We start from the raw sequence: 18,439 nt of genomic DNA, 5'->3' as shown, positions 1-18,439 counted from the left end.
TCTCTAAAAATGACTTGCTAGGCTATGCGAAACTTATGTCACCTCATAGCAACTGCTCATTTCTCCTTATCTTTAAGGAAAAAAGTTCACTCCTCTCCCTCACTCACCCCACAACCGCCTCCTGCTCTCCTCACACAGCCAGCCAGCCACCGGGCGCTGTCACATCTCATCTCCCCGCCATAGCGTTGTCGCCGCCATCTCCGCTCCATGCCAAGGCGAAACTCACACTCTCCTCTCCCTGCTGCCTCTCCTCCCCTCCATGGCGTCACCCACCCCCTCTTCTTCCCGCCTCCTTTTCTCCCCGACAACCTTTCATGTTGTCGCCTCGGCACCGAGCCCACGCATCCGCCGGTCTGCATCAAGGGCAACGAGATTTGACCGGGAGGTGCAGTAGGGATATTAGCTCTCCGTTAGTGTCGGCCACGTAGCCGACTCGTTTGTATGTGGGTTGGACGACCTAGGACATAGTTCTGAGGCGTGGCAAGGAGGGACGACACCCTCGTCGTCGAGCCCGGTCTTCTACCCCAGCTGAGCTGCGCAAGCATAGTCGCGATGTCACGCCGTCAATATCCATGATGAGGCTGTCCCAACCGATTCCTAGTGCCAAGGAGTGCACACCATCGCGCCGGTAGGAACGCCACGGCGATGCGACCTGCTACTCACCATAGCACCACCACCTTCTCTGAGTGCGGCGACACTGAAGGATTGACACCACAAATACTCAAGTTCGGCCCTTTTAATGCCACCCACCCTACTCGTCTGTTGCTACTGCCAACCTGGTTGTTCTCATCTCAATTAGCTTCCTAGGTTATATTTCTGTCCTACTGTCCTCGAATGTTGTGTAGTGAGTTTTCTAACTTCACCATCGCATGCCAGAGATAACTCCGAGCTAATTAATTTTATGGATCAACATGTCACGGACATCTGGTGCCTATAATTGGTATCTTGTTTTGTCTAATTATTTTGGCAGAAACCAAAATTTTCTTATTTTAAACAGAAAATTGTGTGTGCGTAGAATGAAATAAAGATCTGTGGCAACAATATCAAATAACACGGACTGCATGATATATGATACTTCCCGTGTAAATAAATTTGCTTACAGAGGAAGTACTTATCAGTAGATCTACTTGGATAGATATCTTGCAACAGAACTTAACAAAATGCTAATTGTTACTCCCTATGTAAACAAATATAAGACCTTTTAGATCATATAGTGGTCTAAAAGCTCTTATATTTCTTTACGGAGGGAGTACATATTACACGTTACAATTAAGCTCCCAATATGAAATTGTTAAATATTACATGGTTACAAATTAAGCTCCCAACAGACCTTATGATATTTATTAGGGGAGTGCTTGGGATTCATTTGTGTAGTTCTTTCCTAATACAATTTTGCTACTCACTAAATCAGTTAATTGTTTTAATTGGGAACCAATGAATGATCAGTACTTACTTATATATTACTTACTTATATATCTTATTTTTCAAATATGCAAATATTGAAATATATATTACGAACAAAAGGAGGCACCAAAACGCCGCTCTCCATTAGGTCTAACATTTCCGCGCTTTAGCCACTTCTGTCCCTCCATATATGAGTATCAATTGAACATCTGAATGCTCATTTCTGATAGATAGTTTGATAGCTTGGACATGTGCTTTAACCACTTCTGTCCTTCCATAAGATGCTTTGACATGTGCTATCGAAAGGATTTTTTTAATGAAAACTGCAGAAACCCATACATAGTTCGCATATATAAACAGAAAAGAAAAACTAACCTCTCTTGTTAGCACTACATAGTTCACTCATATTGTGCATGCAAAGGCTACATATTCAGTTTGGGTGTAGTTAAAACATCTTCCGAGGGCTTTATTGTGCTTTCCCAGATTGATTTGTTTCTAGGATATTATGTTAGGTTTTATTATTGTTCAGAAACATTACTCCATGCAATTTTTTTCGTCAGCTCCCTTATATTGTTCTTAACCACTGATCCATACTCAAACCGAATAGAGAGCTAACCAGTTTAGTGAGGCAGACAGATTCACGTTTCTTGCGGGTCAAAGCAGTATGTTCTATTAAATGAAAGGTGGGTGAAATTCAAGGTTTGTTAGATTTCAACAATGAAAAACAACGTATGGAATTGGTCGACTTACCTGGATGCTTGGAGGGAGGCAATGACGCAGAGATGACTTCCAGAAAGCCATGGCGTAGTGATGTGGCAGACGTCATTTTGTATCTCGTTATGTGACTGGCGTAATGATGATGATTTTCTAGAGAGCCATCAGCATAGCAAAGAGACATAGGTCAACGCAGACCTGGCCGTGTGAACTGGCTGCATTCTAAAAAGAGATTGTGAATAGTGACATATGTAAACAGGCCAAACTAACCAAGTCTGTGTGCGTGTGACCTGGCTGCATTCTATTGAAATCACATATTCAAAGAATTAATCTCCTCATTCCATCCTTCAATACGACTTAATTGTCTTCAGAATATATACCTTACCAGGCCAAGGTACCTAATATTAATAAATTTTTGCCCACAAGTGCCACATATTAGTACATCATCTCTTTTTCAGCATTTCGGTGCATAACCTGTAATTAGAAAATGAATGTATGACAAACTGTTTTCAAGATATTACCAGTCTTCTCTTTATGTTCTATCAAGCCGACATGATGGCAAATCTGAGCAAGCTATTTCAATGTGTCGAAGACCTGCAACAGAGCACAGAGGGATCGATCTTCTACCCATGAGCTATGGAATTCATGACATCAACTGTAGATATGGCAGTCTGAATAATTTCTGAAGGGTATGTTCTTACACTAAAATTAATAGAAGTTCATGTACGAGATTAACATAACAATATCAAAAACTAGGTAGGCTGAAATCTTCTTATTTGAATCGAACTAAGACTTGCGGGAAATTCCAGGTGTTCCTTAGGTTTCCCAGAAAAATAAAAAATGTGACCAAGTATATCGAGTGATACTGCAGTTTTTAGAACCTTAAAGATGCAAAAAAAATCAAAACAATTTTCTTCATAACAGATAAGCATTAGCACAAAGACCACTCAATCCTAGTTGATTAAACAGGCAAATATCCATTGACACTGATTTATGAGAAGTGCAAAAGAGCATATTTATTGCTATTCGTGAGCACAAGTTTTTCAGGGAGAAATCGATGCTACCTCACTTGTGAATTGCACAATTCTATATTTCTTGTCAATACCAGAGTTCCCTCAAAAACTTGCGAGTGATTTTCTCAAGTTTCATGGACAATGAAAAAAAGTTTGTTAGAAAAGGAATAATTGTGCATTAACATCTAATTGGAGTTTGAATGCATATCAATGTCAGAGGTGAACTGAAGATGACAAGAAAGAAAAAAACAACTCACTTTTAAATGATGCTTAAATTGAGATGATGTGGAAAACCATTTCTTGCTTCGATTCCATCAACAACTGATTAGTGCAAACTTTTGAAAGATGTGCTAACTGGTAGACATGCCGAGCTATTTAAGTCCAACCTGAATAACATGACAACATGGTTGGCAGGGAAAACAGGAGTGAGATGATGTGGAAAACCATCTCTTGCATCAATTCCATCAGCAACTGATTTGTGCAAACTTCTGATATCCTGGTCATGTCAGAATAGTTTACCACAACGTAATGCAGAATAAGATGTCAAAATGTATCATCATTAGACAAGTGAACAACACCAATATATACCAGGGCATTCTAGCATACTGGTCCTGCTAGGTGGTGATCTCCGAATGTTGGTGCCCTGATGTTGGGCCGATGCATGTGGGCCCGGGTCCACATGTTAGTGGGCCCAACACCAGCACTACTAGGAAAAGGCTTACTAGTGGCGCACCTGTTTTGGCTACTAATGGCGCACTACAGATGCGTCACTAGCATCACGCCATTAGAATTTTTTACTAATGGCGCACCACATGTGCGCCATTAGTATCTGGTATACTAATGGTGCACCACGCAGTGCGCCATTACTATCTGGCTTAGTAATGACGCACCACATAGAAGTGCGCCATTACTAACAATTTTTTTCATTTTTTTCTTAATCTCGAGTCACTATGGTTTAATCTCAAGTCAAATCGCACTTTGTGGCCAAACTTCCCGAAAGGTCATCCATCCTCACACTACTCCAGCCCGAGCACGCTTAACTTCCCAGTTCTATCCAACCCCAGCACCAGCTCACTTCACAGGCACTTGTTGATATATATATATATATATATATATATATATATATATATATATCAATCCTTAGTTGATGTCTAGGACTTTGTTCATGTTCATGAGTGTAATGAAATTTTGAAAAAATATTTCAAACTTCCCGGTCATATTACGTATCATATTTTGAAAAAAAATCCAATTTTTTGTTTGAAACCAATTTTTTTTCTGTTACCAGTGGCGCACCTGGTGCGCCACTAGTAAGTTTGAATTTTTTTCATTCCCCCCCTCTAGATCTTAAAAACTCCGTATCTTTTGTTCTGTTAGGTTTTTGGGGATTTTGAAGATGTTGAACGAGGTAACTTTTCGTATAAAAAACTTTTCGACTAGATGATTTTTCATATATAAAACTTTTTAATCCGAGTTCGTATGCAAAAGTTATACCCATTTTACTAATTTCTAGAGAGATTTTGCAAATAGAGTCAAAATTCATATTTATAAATTTTTCCAACAACTAGACCACATATCACATGGGAAACTTATTTTCTTTTATTTTTTGACATTTTCAGCATTTTCTTTTATTTTTTTAAAACTGAAAAGGCGGTCAGGGGGTGCATTTAGCACCAGGGTTACTAATGGCGCATGCGCCATTAGTAGTTTTGAAAAAAAATAAAAAAAATTTGTTAGTAATGACGCACCAGTGGACTAGTAATGGCGCACCACACCCACCGTGCACCATTACTAACAATTTTTTTTTCAAAACTACTAATGGCGCACCACACACCAGGTGCACCATTAGTAATATGTCAATAATGGCGCACCTGTATCTGGTGCGCCACTGCTCAACAACATATCATCTATAGCCCTTTTCCTAGTAGTGCAGGGTGGTACGTCAGAGGATCCGGCTCCCAACATAAGGGCACGTCAGCGGGGCCACGTCCTTATGTTGTGTTGCCCCAAAAGTCGAAACATCACATGTACTCAAGTATCATAGTATTTTTGCTAGTGCTGAAAGCAAATGTATATATATGAATCAAGATTCGACTTTTATTTTGAACAATAATTATTTCTTAAGATTAATCTATCAATTTTGTGCATATATTGTTGGCATAAATTGACGCATAGTTTTGTGGCTGCTTCCGACAACAGAATCGTCAAAATTTTGAGCACAAAGATAACATGCAGACCTCATCCGACAGCTTGAAGTACACTTCGACTACATCCAGGAGTTAGCCAAGGCGTTCCTACAGTTTGTCGTTGTTGAGCAGGCAGGCAGCTTTGAAGATGGCCCCTTCCTTGAATGCAAAGTCCTCCTTGAAGAAGAGCACGGGACTTCCCGGAGGCAAGCGGCAAGACCGGATGACAACAGCTCATGTGCCATAACCGAGGCGGTGAATTCGGCGCTAGCATGGAGGTAGATGTCGACGAAGCGCGCGAAGGGATCGGCAATGACGGAAAGGTTGGGCACAAAATCACCACAAGAGACCTAGAAAGGGTGGAAGGGTAGGAGAGGCGCCATCAGGGAGCGAGGTTGGCGGGGGAAACTGTAGCAGTACAAGCTGGAAGGAGGTGGTGGCGACTATGTGAAGGGGTGTGCTCGAGGCCATGGAGGCGTGGGATTGCTTCAGAGAGGAGGAGCGTGAATGTTGGGGATGGGAGAAAGATCGAGATGTCGAGTTGGGAAGAAGGAAAGCCAGCCGAAGAGAACGGAGCGCAATTGGCATGTGGTCCACCTACCGGCTCGACTTTCGCGCTAAAACAGGAAGCAAATGAGAAGAACGAAACGACTGCAGACTCCCCTTTAGGATTAGAGATGTGATTGCACAACGTGTGGTATTTCGATTAATGTAATTATTATGATGTATGGAAATATTAATTAATGTGATAGATAGATAAGATTAATTAATTTAGATTTGGTTTTAAAGATTGATTGTGATTGATTCTTTCACATAAATACATTACTAAATAATTTGCACCCGCATGGAAAATTCTGATATGTTTAGATTTTTTTTTGTTTTGTGAGAAGTGAGGAAAAAATAAATCAGTGGAAGGAGGTGGTGGGAGGTGGGACAAAAATAAAACCGGAGTACCAAAATAAAACCGAAATATCAGGCTACCAACTGCTTCATTAGGAGTAAAGATCCTAGTACATGTCAACAACCATTTGCGACGTCAACAGCTTAATTTTTTTATAAAAAGTAAATCTGTCCTTTAAAAAATATGTCCCGGCAGCCTAGTTATTTTGAGGTCTAACCTTGTAGCATGTTCTTCCGTATCAAACAGTTCACAAGGATAATTACTTGAGGAAGAACGGTCAGAAGTTCTCAGTACTGTGAATGTATTGGCATCTCCCGCTTGTATCCTTCTTGTAGCTTGACTTGTAAGCAAGTGGTTTTTTCACATTTCCATAATCATGTAAATCAGGTTGAGTCCAAAAATTGCACACAAGAAAGTGTGCTGCAACATCTCCATGCTGTTTCCAGTAATCATTTTTGGTTCAGGCCAATCTGTTAACAATCAGTCTGTCACGTCCAGCCAAGCAAGTTAGCTTCAGTTTTGTCCATATCATTTTTTTTTGCGAAAGTTGTCCATATCAATTAACACCCCAACTTTTTAACCAAAGAGACAGCTTGAGATGGGAGGCCTCCGCCTCTAATTTGTTGGTACGAAACGATGGAAGGAAAAACTTTACTGCCTTCCTTCCAAAGCCCACCGATTTTTTATACGAAAAATACCACTGTAAGCACTTGATACGGAGGGAGAGCGTAGAAACACCAAAGATTGGATACATTATACATGCACCTTGAAAAGATAACTTGTCCACGTCACGGATCCGGGTGCTCTGTAGAAGTAGCCGTTAATAATTCCAGGCAGGAAATTAAAGCTTACCACAAGATACAGGACTGCTAATCTGTACGTAGAAAGAAACACAGGCGCGCAAACAGATTTAGAAGAAAACACATCTGGCGCCCGGTGCTGAATTCATAGTCAGGAATGGAAAGGCAATACTCCTGGGACTTTAAAAGGGGATGCTAGGCGCCAACTTTGTCACCAGGCATTGCCGGATCATCTATCGCCAGCCCTCCTCTCCTACACTTTCTGTTCAGGTTGCAAATTCGTCTTCTAATTATCTTTCGTTGGGTAGTGGATAGTGATCGTAGTAGTGACAGTTTCGGTTGGATTTGATGCAGGATCCTCGTTTCTTGATCGAAACTTTTGTAGATGGCTGACAAACAGAACAACAAGGGGAAGGAGAAGATGCGCTGCTCGGAGTCGCTGTCCGACGATTCAGATTCAGATTCAGTACGGCCCTGCAAGAGGCCCCGGCGGGCGGCTCCAGAGACCACCCCGGAGCAGCAGGTATGATCCTGTCGAATTCTCGCTTGTAGGACCGATTCTGTTGGTAGAAAAGCTTTATGCGCTTTTTATCTTCTGCGTTGCAATTCTGTGCTAGTGGATTCTAGGGCTATTTTTTTCTGTGATGTTTCTTGAGATGATTTCTTGTTCTGGGTAATTTTTGCCTTAATTTTTTTTTTGTCTCTAAGAACTCCAGATCTTGCAGATTTCTGATAGATTTTGTCATTCAACTCTGTGGACTGAATAAAAAGGCTTGCCGTGAATTTCCATCCAATCCCTGAACTAGTTAGCATTATGGGGGAAAACAACTCGCAAAACCAATAGACAAAAATCTCGTGTGCTCCAGCTCTGGCATGGCAGTCTTTTTTAGATTGCAGCAGAGAGAACCTGATCTGATTTTTTTTTTTTTTTTTTTTTTTTTTTTTGCGAATGGAACCTGATCTAATCTGTACAACTCTCTAACACTCCTGAATTTTGCAGAGCGCACAGGGTTCGTTGAAAATCAGGGATCGAAAGGGATGGCAGCATGGTACCATCATTGACGGAAACAGAAACTGGCAGTGCAAGTACTGCCCCATGGTTGGGCGCAGCGGCGGCGTCACCAGCCTCAAGCATCATGTTGCTGGTGGCAGCAGCAGGGTAAGGGCCTGCCCATCTGCTCCTAAACATGTCGCCAACGAGGTGAGACGTTGGCTGGACAGGACGAGGCGAAAACCGCGAAAGTGGACTGCAAGAAAAGGGACTGCTGTGCAGCCGGCTGTGGCCACGACCACTGACCCCAACAACTCTGTACCCAGCGGTTCGACAGATAATGAGGAAGGCAGTGCCTTCCCCTCACCCGCATCTTTCATGACACGTCTCGTGGACATGATGCTTGCTGCCGCAGAGGTGCTGAGCAAGGAGGAGCAGGCGAAGGACTCTGAAAAGAAGCCATGAGGAAGTAGGAAGATTGGTGGAGGTGTAAATTTTTTTTTGTTACCTTAATCTATGCGAGTTCAAATTTTATTTTAAGTACTATACTTGTTAATGTAACTTGAGGATGCTTCATACAGTATTTTCCTCTTGGGAGAATGCTGTCAGTCTTAAGAAAACGTTGCATTGTTACCATTTAGAACGCCTCATGTTTCAATTGTCGCTGTTTGATGTGCTATTTTGCTATACTGATATGATGCCGATACGTCGTCGTTGAATGCTAAAAGTTGCACGTCTCCGCATCATTTCTCTCATGATCTCTCCTCTGCCCGACTCAATCTACTGGTGCTTATCTGATAATGTGAATGTACACGCCACTATAAGAATAGATTATAGATCTGTAAGTGCGTACTTCAGTGACATTGACTTGTAAACAGTACAAGCGTTTTTCATATCGTTTTTGTACTTATTTACTTAGCCGATTCATAAGCATGTTATGGACCATGGACTGCTATTTGATCTGTATGATTTCAGGCAACTACTAGTATAGCTACCCTGTAACTAGTGAATCATGGTAAGACTAATTTTATGATATAGAGTTGGAAGGTAAATTATAGCATAAATCTCGAAATCTATATAGTTCTTTCAGAAAATGAAGGAGGTTTACCCAAAACAATTTAGTCCTACTGGAAGTGTTTTAGCTGTTAAAAGCAAGCAATCATCAGAAGATTGTTTCGTTTAACAAATTACGGAAACCATCAGCTAGTTATTATTACCTATCTAAGCATACCTATGTTGTCTCTTTATGCTAAACTATTTTCATTTTTTTTGGAAACCTGTAATGTGTTTTTCTAATTGGGTGCACAGGTTGCATAGAAACCATGGGTGCACAGGAGGATACGTTCTGAGTTGCCAACTTGCCATGACCGAGGGAGTATCCTGTGCACATTAGTTCTTGTGCAACTGGTGCACCCTACATTATAGATCTATATAATAAAACTTTCAGAAGATGCAAATTCAAGTCACAACGTGAGAAACAAATAAAGCTCAATCATGCTACATATGGTAGTTTAATCAAATTGCGCTATGTACTGTGCAATTAACACTACCACAACCAAATTTGTCATTTATGTTCTAACTGAATTTACTGATCAAGCCTTGAGTTGAACTTCTAACTGAATTGTTTCTTAGAACTTTTAGTATTGATTTTTATGTTCTGGTGCATCGGCTGTACAAGAGCTCTTGGTGCACAGAATACATTCTCTGCCATGACCAGCTCTTGGAGAGTATCCTATCCGCCTAGAATTTCTGTACAACCGGTGCATCAAAAGCCAAAAACACATATCAAAAGTTCACAAAAAAACTGAAAAAAATCGAGTACATACACGCTGGATACATTTAACATGGCATACAATTTCACTACAAGTTCAATTCATAATTTGAGAAACAAAAATAAGAAATAAAGTTGTGGTGGTGTTGATGGCCCTAATTTACAACCGATTTTGAATAAACAATTGTTCATAGCATGATCTGTCCTTTCGCTTCTCAGTTGCAAATTAAATTTATATTAAAATTTTGTGACACGGTAGATGCATGTTCTATCTGTACACTGACTTCATACCCTCAACCTCACATGGACTAATCTCTAATGTACAAAAAGGCTGCAACTCCACCCAAAGGTAATCAGCATTAGGTTTCATGGTCTTGGCCCAGGATTAAACGAGTTGCTCTCTTGAGAAATAGGTGGCCTGCAAGAAGCTTCAGGTTTTTCAAGTTGCCAACCACCTAAAATTTGTCAGTGAAGAGGCACCCACAGAGAGCTCAAAACAAATAGTGGTTTCAGGCATGAAACCCGAGGAGGGCCTCAAATTTTGAAGATGCAAGTTATGTGGAGGTCCATAAGAACACAACAGGCGATTTTTTATGTGTGTCCACACACTATGAATCAAAATACTACCAGTACTGGCTTTTTTTTTGTTCTACATAGTCTTTCCCACTATCAAATCGAATGTGTGGCCCCATCCAAAACAATATTGCACCTCCGACTCCTAGGGGTTAGGCGCTACTACCATTGATGCCCCGAGGTAGTAGTAGTAGCATATGTATGCGTGTGTGTGTGTGGGGGGGGGGGGGGGGGGGGGGGGGGGGGGGGGAGGGGGCAGTCATGCCATCTTAGATGGTGCTGAGATGATATGTCATCATCTGGTTCATTAACTGACAGTTGGCGCCATGGTTTAGGATATTTTTAGATGAAAGGTGCTTGCCCGACTTTAAATAAGTGAAGTCCCTCGGTTCGATATCAAACAAACTGTTGGCCAGCCAGCCAAATGAAGTGTCAAACAAAAGTAAAGCAATACAAGGCTGAACAACCAAGGAAAATAAAACCAGGTAGGTGGGAGAGAGGAGGCCAACCACTAACACATCAATACTTTGCAGTGGTTCTCATGGTATGTCCTCGTCTGCGACCGGAGCCTGTCGAAGTATGCATGTCAACGAACAAAACCATTCTAGGATTCATTGAAAACATTGCCACCTCAGATGGTTAGCTATTGTTTGTGAAAAAAATTGGTTGTGTTCCCGAACCCAACTTATATTATTTTTATTATGTTTCTTTTCTTTTAGTTTCTTTGATGTTCTTGTATCTGTTCTCATAAATAACAACACCATGAAGTGAGTTGATGTTTGGGAACACACAACCGATTGGTTTAGCAAAAGAAAAAAGATAACTACCTTAGCTAGCAATTTATTGACATGAAAAATACCCCCCCTAACATAATTCAAATATTATTTTACTAGTATATTCATGTATAACGTAACATTCAAAGGTGCATGTAGAGACAAAGTCAATGTCCAAAACGACATGTATCTACGAATAGGCATGCAATTATTTAGTTCATTTGACTGAACTAGCTAGGATCAGATGGTACGCTAACAAAGGAGTATATATGTTATTCACATCAATTTCTCACTATTAATTTAAACATTCCACCAGGTATTAAAAAGTTTTTTTGTGAGGAGGGTGCCCAAAGTAACTTCACACATCACAAGACACTAGTAGGGTATAAATGAGGCATGGTCTACCTTAATCATCTCCCCACAAGTCACATAATCTCCATAGGAAATCATTTGAAAAATCATAATGCCCTTTTGTTAACTAAATCAGAGTGGCTAATCTCTAAGAGAGTGACTTATTCGATATCAAGCAATCGGACACGTTAAGATAAATATTTAGAAGGATGTTCATCTCACAAAGCTAACACAAGACTTGCCTCATCTTGGAATCACGGTTCCATAAAATGGATGAAGGTGCTCTAGCCCCGATTGCTCCTGTAGATATGACATGTAAATATCATAATTTTGCCTTGGTAATCTAACTAATGAGTTCTATCATTTCTTTCATTTTTCAAAGCATGTTTTTACGGATGCTTTTGGGATCTACTAAGTATCTAGGTACATGATCTATCATGATTGATCTCGTGTTTTAGGCCATCTAGTCAAGCATCATGACCCATCTACTTCGTTAGATTTACACAAAGATGAAAAGCGAGGATGTTGCCATATATATGTGGTGGCATGTGATCGCCTCATCATTAAGGCCACGACGAGAATTATTTTCAATGCATGATTTTGAGAATCTTGTAGGATTGGTTAATTACGTACCTCATGTGTCATGCTTGACCTTGCGGTATTGAGTCGATCTAGTTGGGCATCATGATCCATTCTTGTCATTAGGTTTATGCTATGGAGATTTACTTAAGTCCCGCCGTAGCTCTAGTGAGCAATGATTGTACAATAATAGAGATGTGCATACAATGAGAGCCAAGGGTGTTGTCATCTATAGATCTGGTAGCCTGAAATCACCTCCTGTTAAAATCATGAGACATCTTCTCAATGGATGATTTTGCTAACAATTATAGGATTTGCTAAGAAGGTACCTTATATGTTGTACCTTCTCTCCCGGATTGGGGGAAATCTGGTCAAGCGTCGTGATCCAGCTTTGCCGTGAGATCTACACCACGGGCATCCATCAAGGCCCACCATAGATCTGGAGAGAAGCGACGGCGAGAAGCGGCGTGTGTTGAGGGTATTCCGATCTATCTAGTTCTGGTGGCTTTTGCCGTGGCTTCTTGCGATCTCAAAGCTAAAACTAGGAGGAATGGATCAAGGCTTTCAGTTGGCAACAAATCGAGAATGAGCGGTGGGAGGAGGTCAGATGGCAAGGCGAGCTCTCGGCCATAGGTATGGTGCCTAATGGTGGGGAGGTATGGTGTCAACAAACAAGTAGAGACCATACAGAGGACTAGAATTGCTAGAGATAATGGATAATTGTGTGAGAGGGGCGGCGGCGGAGGCGGAGGCGGAGGAGGGGAGTGGGAGGCATGGGTGGGGATTTAGGGTTAGGTAGGATTAAATACTAGACCCATTGGATATTTTAGGAAAGTGTGTGCATTTTTTGCTAGATAACCCCTTTAATAATCTAAATTTCACAGGAAAGGATAGACTTACTAAAAAAATACCAGAAGATTTTTCAAGAAGCTACACTAAAGTCTTGAATACTTGATATCCCTTATAGAGTCATGAAGAAGGATATGAGATGCAAATTGACGGTAAGAGATATCTCATGCAGAAAGCCATCTCAAATTAAAATCTTACGAGTATTACTCTCACCTTTATCTACACAAGTCTTAAGTTAAAAAAACGTTTAGCGGTTCTGAAAACCGTTAGTAGTTCCGATAGTGTGCTACTTAGGGCCAGGAGTGCCATAGGGGATCACACATGGGGAGTTTACCCAAGTTCAGGCCCTCATCATGGAGGTAATACACTACTCCTACTTCGGATTTGATTGATGGATGAAAATGCCTCGTATGAGGTGGTTACAATGTATGTGGTGATAATGCTATAGATACTATGCTGATGATGTTGGGTGGCTAGAAATATCCCTGCCTCGCCTTATAAAGGGGGATGAGGCCTAGGTTTACCCGGTTGGCTAACCAACCTAGAGTCCAAATCAGACGGGGGGTGCTTCTTGATTTGCAAGCTAAGATGAGAACCTTCCGAAAGGAGGGCCTCCTGCAGGACAAGGGGCCATGGCCACGCCTTGGCCTGCCAGGCCCTGAGGCCGGGCCAGTGCCCGACTTCCTAGTTATCGGGACTAACGGTGCATAAACCCGTCAGTACCCTCGGCAGGGTGGCGAACGTGGATGAAAGTACCAAAGAACACACGAGGAAGTTACCCAGGTTCAAGCCTCCGGGAAGGAGTAACACTCTATGTCCTGCTTTGTGTTTGTATTCATGGTGGAGTACCTCGTGCGAGGTTACAATGGAGATGGAGTATGAGTACCAAGAGTATGGTTCTATGGGTGTAGATAGGAATGGCTACCCCTTCCCCCTCCTTATATAGATGACGGGGGGCTACGGTTTATAAGAGATCAATTTGATCTAAGCCGCCGCCACCTTGGCTTGCTCGCCAAGATGATCCCTCGCTGACTATTCGGGCTCCGAGGTTCCCTCATGTGATCAAGTCTTTGCCTATCTTCATGGGCCCCGAGATGGGTCTGCTACCGGGCTCCCCCCGAGTGGCCACCCCCGGTGCATTACACCGTCGGTAGCCCCAGAGCGTGTCTGGAGTTTGAGTATCATGTACTTTTGAGCGAGAACCCAGGCGGGCTCCTCATGTCCCCGTGGCCTACTTTCGTGATCTTGGCTTTAGGAGAGTCTTCAGACCTGCATGTGGCCTCGAGGCCCCTTTGGAAGTATGGTGTGATGCTCCTCTGAGCCCAAGAACTCAATACTGCATCCACATCTCATGTTTTTAAGTCACTTTCTCCGTTTTATCAAAAAAAGTTACTTTCTCCGCTTCAATAAGTTATTTACTTTGTAATTGTTTTGATATATTTTCTGCCAAACATATTCCAATTTTTTTCTTACTTTAATCATTTTTGTGCGAGAATACTTTAATCATTATTTCACGTAGCAAGAATGATAAACATGAAGATATTATACTTTCTCGGCAATGTTCCCTAGTCGAGTCACGTCACTTTATCTTCTCCTAACTCTGACTTGTTTTAGCAAGCTCGATGAAGATTAACAACAAACAAAATATGGAGAACACAAAAGGAACATACTCCCTCCATCCCATAATATAAGACGTTTTTTGACACTAGACACTACACTAGTGTCAAAAAAGGTCCTATATTATGGGACGAAGGGAGTAGTTCCTAACAAATACACAAGAGAGGACCAACCAAAAATGCTCAAATCTTTTTGAAATATTCTTTAGTTTATGCAAGCAACAAAATAAACATACTAATGAGAAGAAATATAAGAAAATAAATATGCATCAACTAGCGCACCACCACTGTTGACCTCCAACTTCCGCCCCAATGTTGGGTCCAGGGGCGGTTGTGGCCAGCCCCCATCCCAGCAACATTCGTGTGTCTTCCTTAGAGCATCTCCAGCCGCGCCCCCAACAGGCCCTCCCCAGGAGTTTTTGCCGCACCGGCGCCCAAAAATCGGCCCAGTTGCGCCCCCAGGAGCCCGTTTTTCACCGGCTTGGGCCGAAATCGGCGCCGACGGACCCGAGGCGAACCCGGGATGCTGGGGGGGGGGTGCTCGGAGACGCCGGGGCGAGGGTTTTGGCGCGAAAGCGCGGCGGGCCCACTGAGTCAGCGACACGCGCCTCGTCTTCCCCAGAACGCCTCGGTTTCCCGCGGGAAATCAATGGCAAGGATGACGCCGGTCAGCCTTGCCATTGATTCCTCATTGGTGGCGCGTCACAGGCTGGCTGGCGCGGCGACGCCTCCCATTCTGCCACACGTTCACACGACCTGGGTGAAGGAAATATGCCCTAGAGGCAATAATAAAGTTGTTATTTATATTTCCTTATATCATGATAAATGTTTATTATTCATGCTAGAATTGTATTAACCAGAAACTTAGTACATGTGTGAATACATAGACAAATAGAGTGTCACTAGTATGCCTCTACTTGACTAGCTCGTTGAATCAATGATGGTTATGTTTCCTAACCATAGACATGAGTTGTCACTTGATTAACGGGATCACATCATTAGAGAATGATGTGATTGAGTTGACCCATCCATTAGCTTAGCACGGTGATCGTTTAGTTTGTTGCTATTGCTTTCTTCATGACTTATACATGTTCCTATGACTATGAGATTATGCAACTCCCGAATACCAGAGGAACACTTAGTGTGCTATCAAACGTCACAACGTAACTGGGTGACTATAAAGATGCTCTACAGGTGTCTCCGATGGTGTTTTTTGAGTTGGCATAGATCGAGATTAGGATTTGTCACTCCGAGTATCGGAGAGGTATCTCTGGGCCCTCTCGATAATGCACATCACTATAAGTCTTGCAAGCAATGTAACTAATGAGTTAGTTACGGGATGATGCATTACGAAATGAGTAAAGAGACTTGCCGGTAATGAGATTGAACTAGGTATGACGATACCGACGATCAAATCTCGGACAAGTAACATACCGATGACAAAGGGAGCAACATATGTTGTTGACCGATAAAGATCTTCGTAGAATATGTAGGAACCAATATGAGCATCTAGGTTCTGCTATTGGTTATTTATTGGAGATGAGTCTCGGTCATGTCTACATAGTTCTCGAACCCGTAGGGTCCGCACGCTTAACGTTCGGTGACGATCGGTATTATGAGTTTATGTGTTTTGATGAACCGAAGGTAGTTCGGAGTCCCGGATGTGATCACGGACATGACGAGGAGTCTCGAAATGGTCGAGACATAAAGATTGATATATTGGAAGGTTACATTCGGACACCAGAAATGTTTCGGGAGTCACCTGATAAATACCGGAGTACTGAGGAGTTACCGAAACCCCCCGGGGGGTCAATGGGCCTTCATGGGCCTTAGTAGAAATAGAGGGCAGCAAGGGAGCTGTGGGGCGCGCCCCCTAGGCCCAAACCGAATTGGTTTAGGGCTTGGGGGGCCAGCCCCCTCTTTCCTTCTTCCCTCCTCCTCTTTCCTCCCCCTCCTAGTTGGACTAGGAAAGGGGGAACCTACTCCTAGTACAAGTAGGATTCCCCCCTTGGGGCGCACCCTATGAGGCCGCCGGCCCCCTCCCCTTGCTCCTTTATATACGGGGGCAGGGGGCACCCTAGGACACACAAGTTGATTGTTTCCAGCCGTGTGCGGTGCCCCCCTCCACCATAATCCACCTCGGTCATATCGTAGCGGTGCTTAGGCGAAGCCCTGTTCCGGTAGCATCATCATCACCATCATCATGCCGTCGTGCTAACGAAACTCTCCTTCGACACTCTGCTGGATCATGAGTTCGTGGGACATCACCGATCCGAAGGTGTGCAAATCGCGGAGGTGTCGTACTTTTGGTGCTAGGATCGGTCGATCGTGAAGACGCACGACTACATTAACCGCATTGTCATAACGCTTTCGCTTATGGTCTACGAGGGTACGTGGACAACACTCTCCCCTCTCGTTGTTATGCATCACCATGATCTTGCGTGTGTGTAGATTTTTTTTGAAATTACTGCGTTCACCAACAGTGGCATCAGAGCCAGGTCTATGCGTAGATGTTACTAGCAAAAGAGCCCGTGCGTTGCAACGGGAGGGAAAACATAACACATGCTCTTAACTCAACAACCATCACTCAAGACCACAATAGGTCCATCTCCTTTATTTTTGCGAGGCATCATATTTGTGTTGCCGCTTATCCTCCTTCTCACCCTCGCCGGTGATGGCCTCGGTGTTCACACAAAACAACAAAAAAGTGTGTTGAATATGGTTAATCCTAAGGCGTCCCTCTCTCCCTCTCTTTCCCTCTCTCTCTTTCTCTCTCTCTCTCTCTTGCTCTCTCTCGCTCGCTTTCTCTCACTCTCGCAACGAGAAATCTGTTGTTTTCCCCTGCAACATTTTTCAGAGGTATGCATGTGTAGTTATCGATATTTTCTTTTCCGGATATGGTTATAGTGGGGTGTTTATTTGCAATCCGAATCGCCACTGGTATGAAAAAAACGAATCTTGCACTAGAAATTATAAGTTTGCTTTCATAACAATATTTAAAAATATTTAACAGGTAAAATTAACATCATATTTATATTCTACATATTTTTCTAATAAAATTTCATATATAATATGTTAAAATTGAAGTTACGGTTTAAAAGATACAGATAATTTAGAAAATCATTTGGTTTGACTCAAATATACTTCAAAATAATATTTAAAAATATTTAACATGTAAAAATAATCTCATATTCATATTCTACATATTTTTCTAATCAAATTTCATATATAACATGTTCAACTCGGAGTTACGGTTTAAAAGATATGGATGATTTTAAAAACCATTTGTTTGACTTAAATATGGTCCGCCGATGAATTACCTAAAACATCAGGGGGGTTCGAAAAATGTAAAATAACGGTTCGGGTGTGACTTAAATTCGGATGGCGGGTTGATTTCAAGAAAAGACAGGGACTTTTGTGTAAAATACAAAAATAACGATGCAATTTAACTTAAAACAGGACTGCGGGTTGAATTCTTCAAAATAGAGGGACTTTTCTGAAAAATGCCATGACGGACGAAAGAAACCCAATTTGTTTTATTATTAGGTAAAGATATGCACGAGTAGAACACAAAGGAGTTGTGGGCGTGGGTATGTACATATTGCTTGCCGTCACTAGTTGATTCTTGATTCAATGGCATTGTTGGATGAAGCGGCTCAGACCGACATTACGCGTACGCTTACACGAGATTGGTTCTACCGACGTGCTTCGCACATAGGTGGCTAGTGGGTGTCTATTTCTCCAACTTTAGTTGAATCGGTTTCAATGAACAGGGTTCTTTCTGAAGATCAAAAAGCAATCACTATACTACATTGTGGTTTTGATGCGTAGGTAAGAACGGTTCTTGCTAAGCCCATAGCAACCACGTAAAACTTGCAACAACAAAGTAGAGGATGTCTAACTTGTTTTTGCAGGGCATGT

This window comes from Triticum urartu, chromosome 3 (genome assembly GCF_003073215.2).
Source record: "Triticum urartu cultivar G1812 chromosome 3, Tu2.1, whole genome shotgun sequence".
Taxonomy (NCBI): Eukaryota; Viridiplantae; Streptophyta; class Magnoliopsida; order Poales; family Poaceae; genus Triticum; species Triticum urartu.
This window is presented reverse-complemented; position numbering follows the sequence as displayed.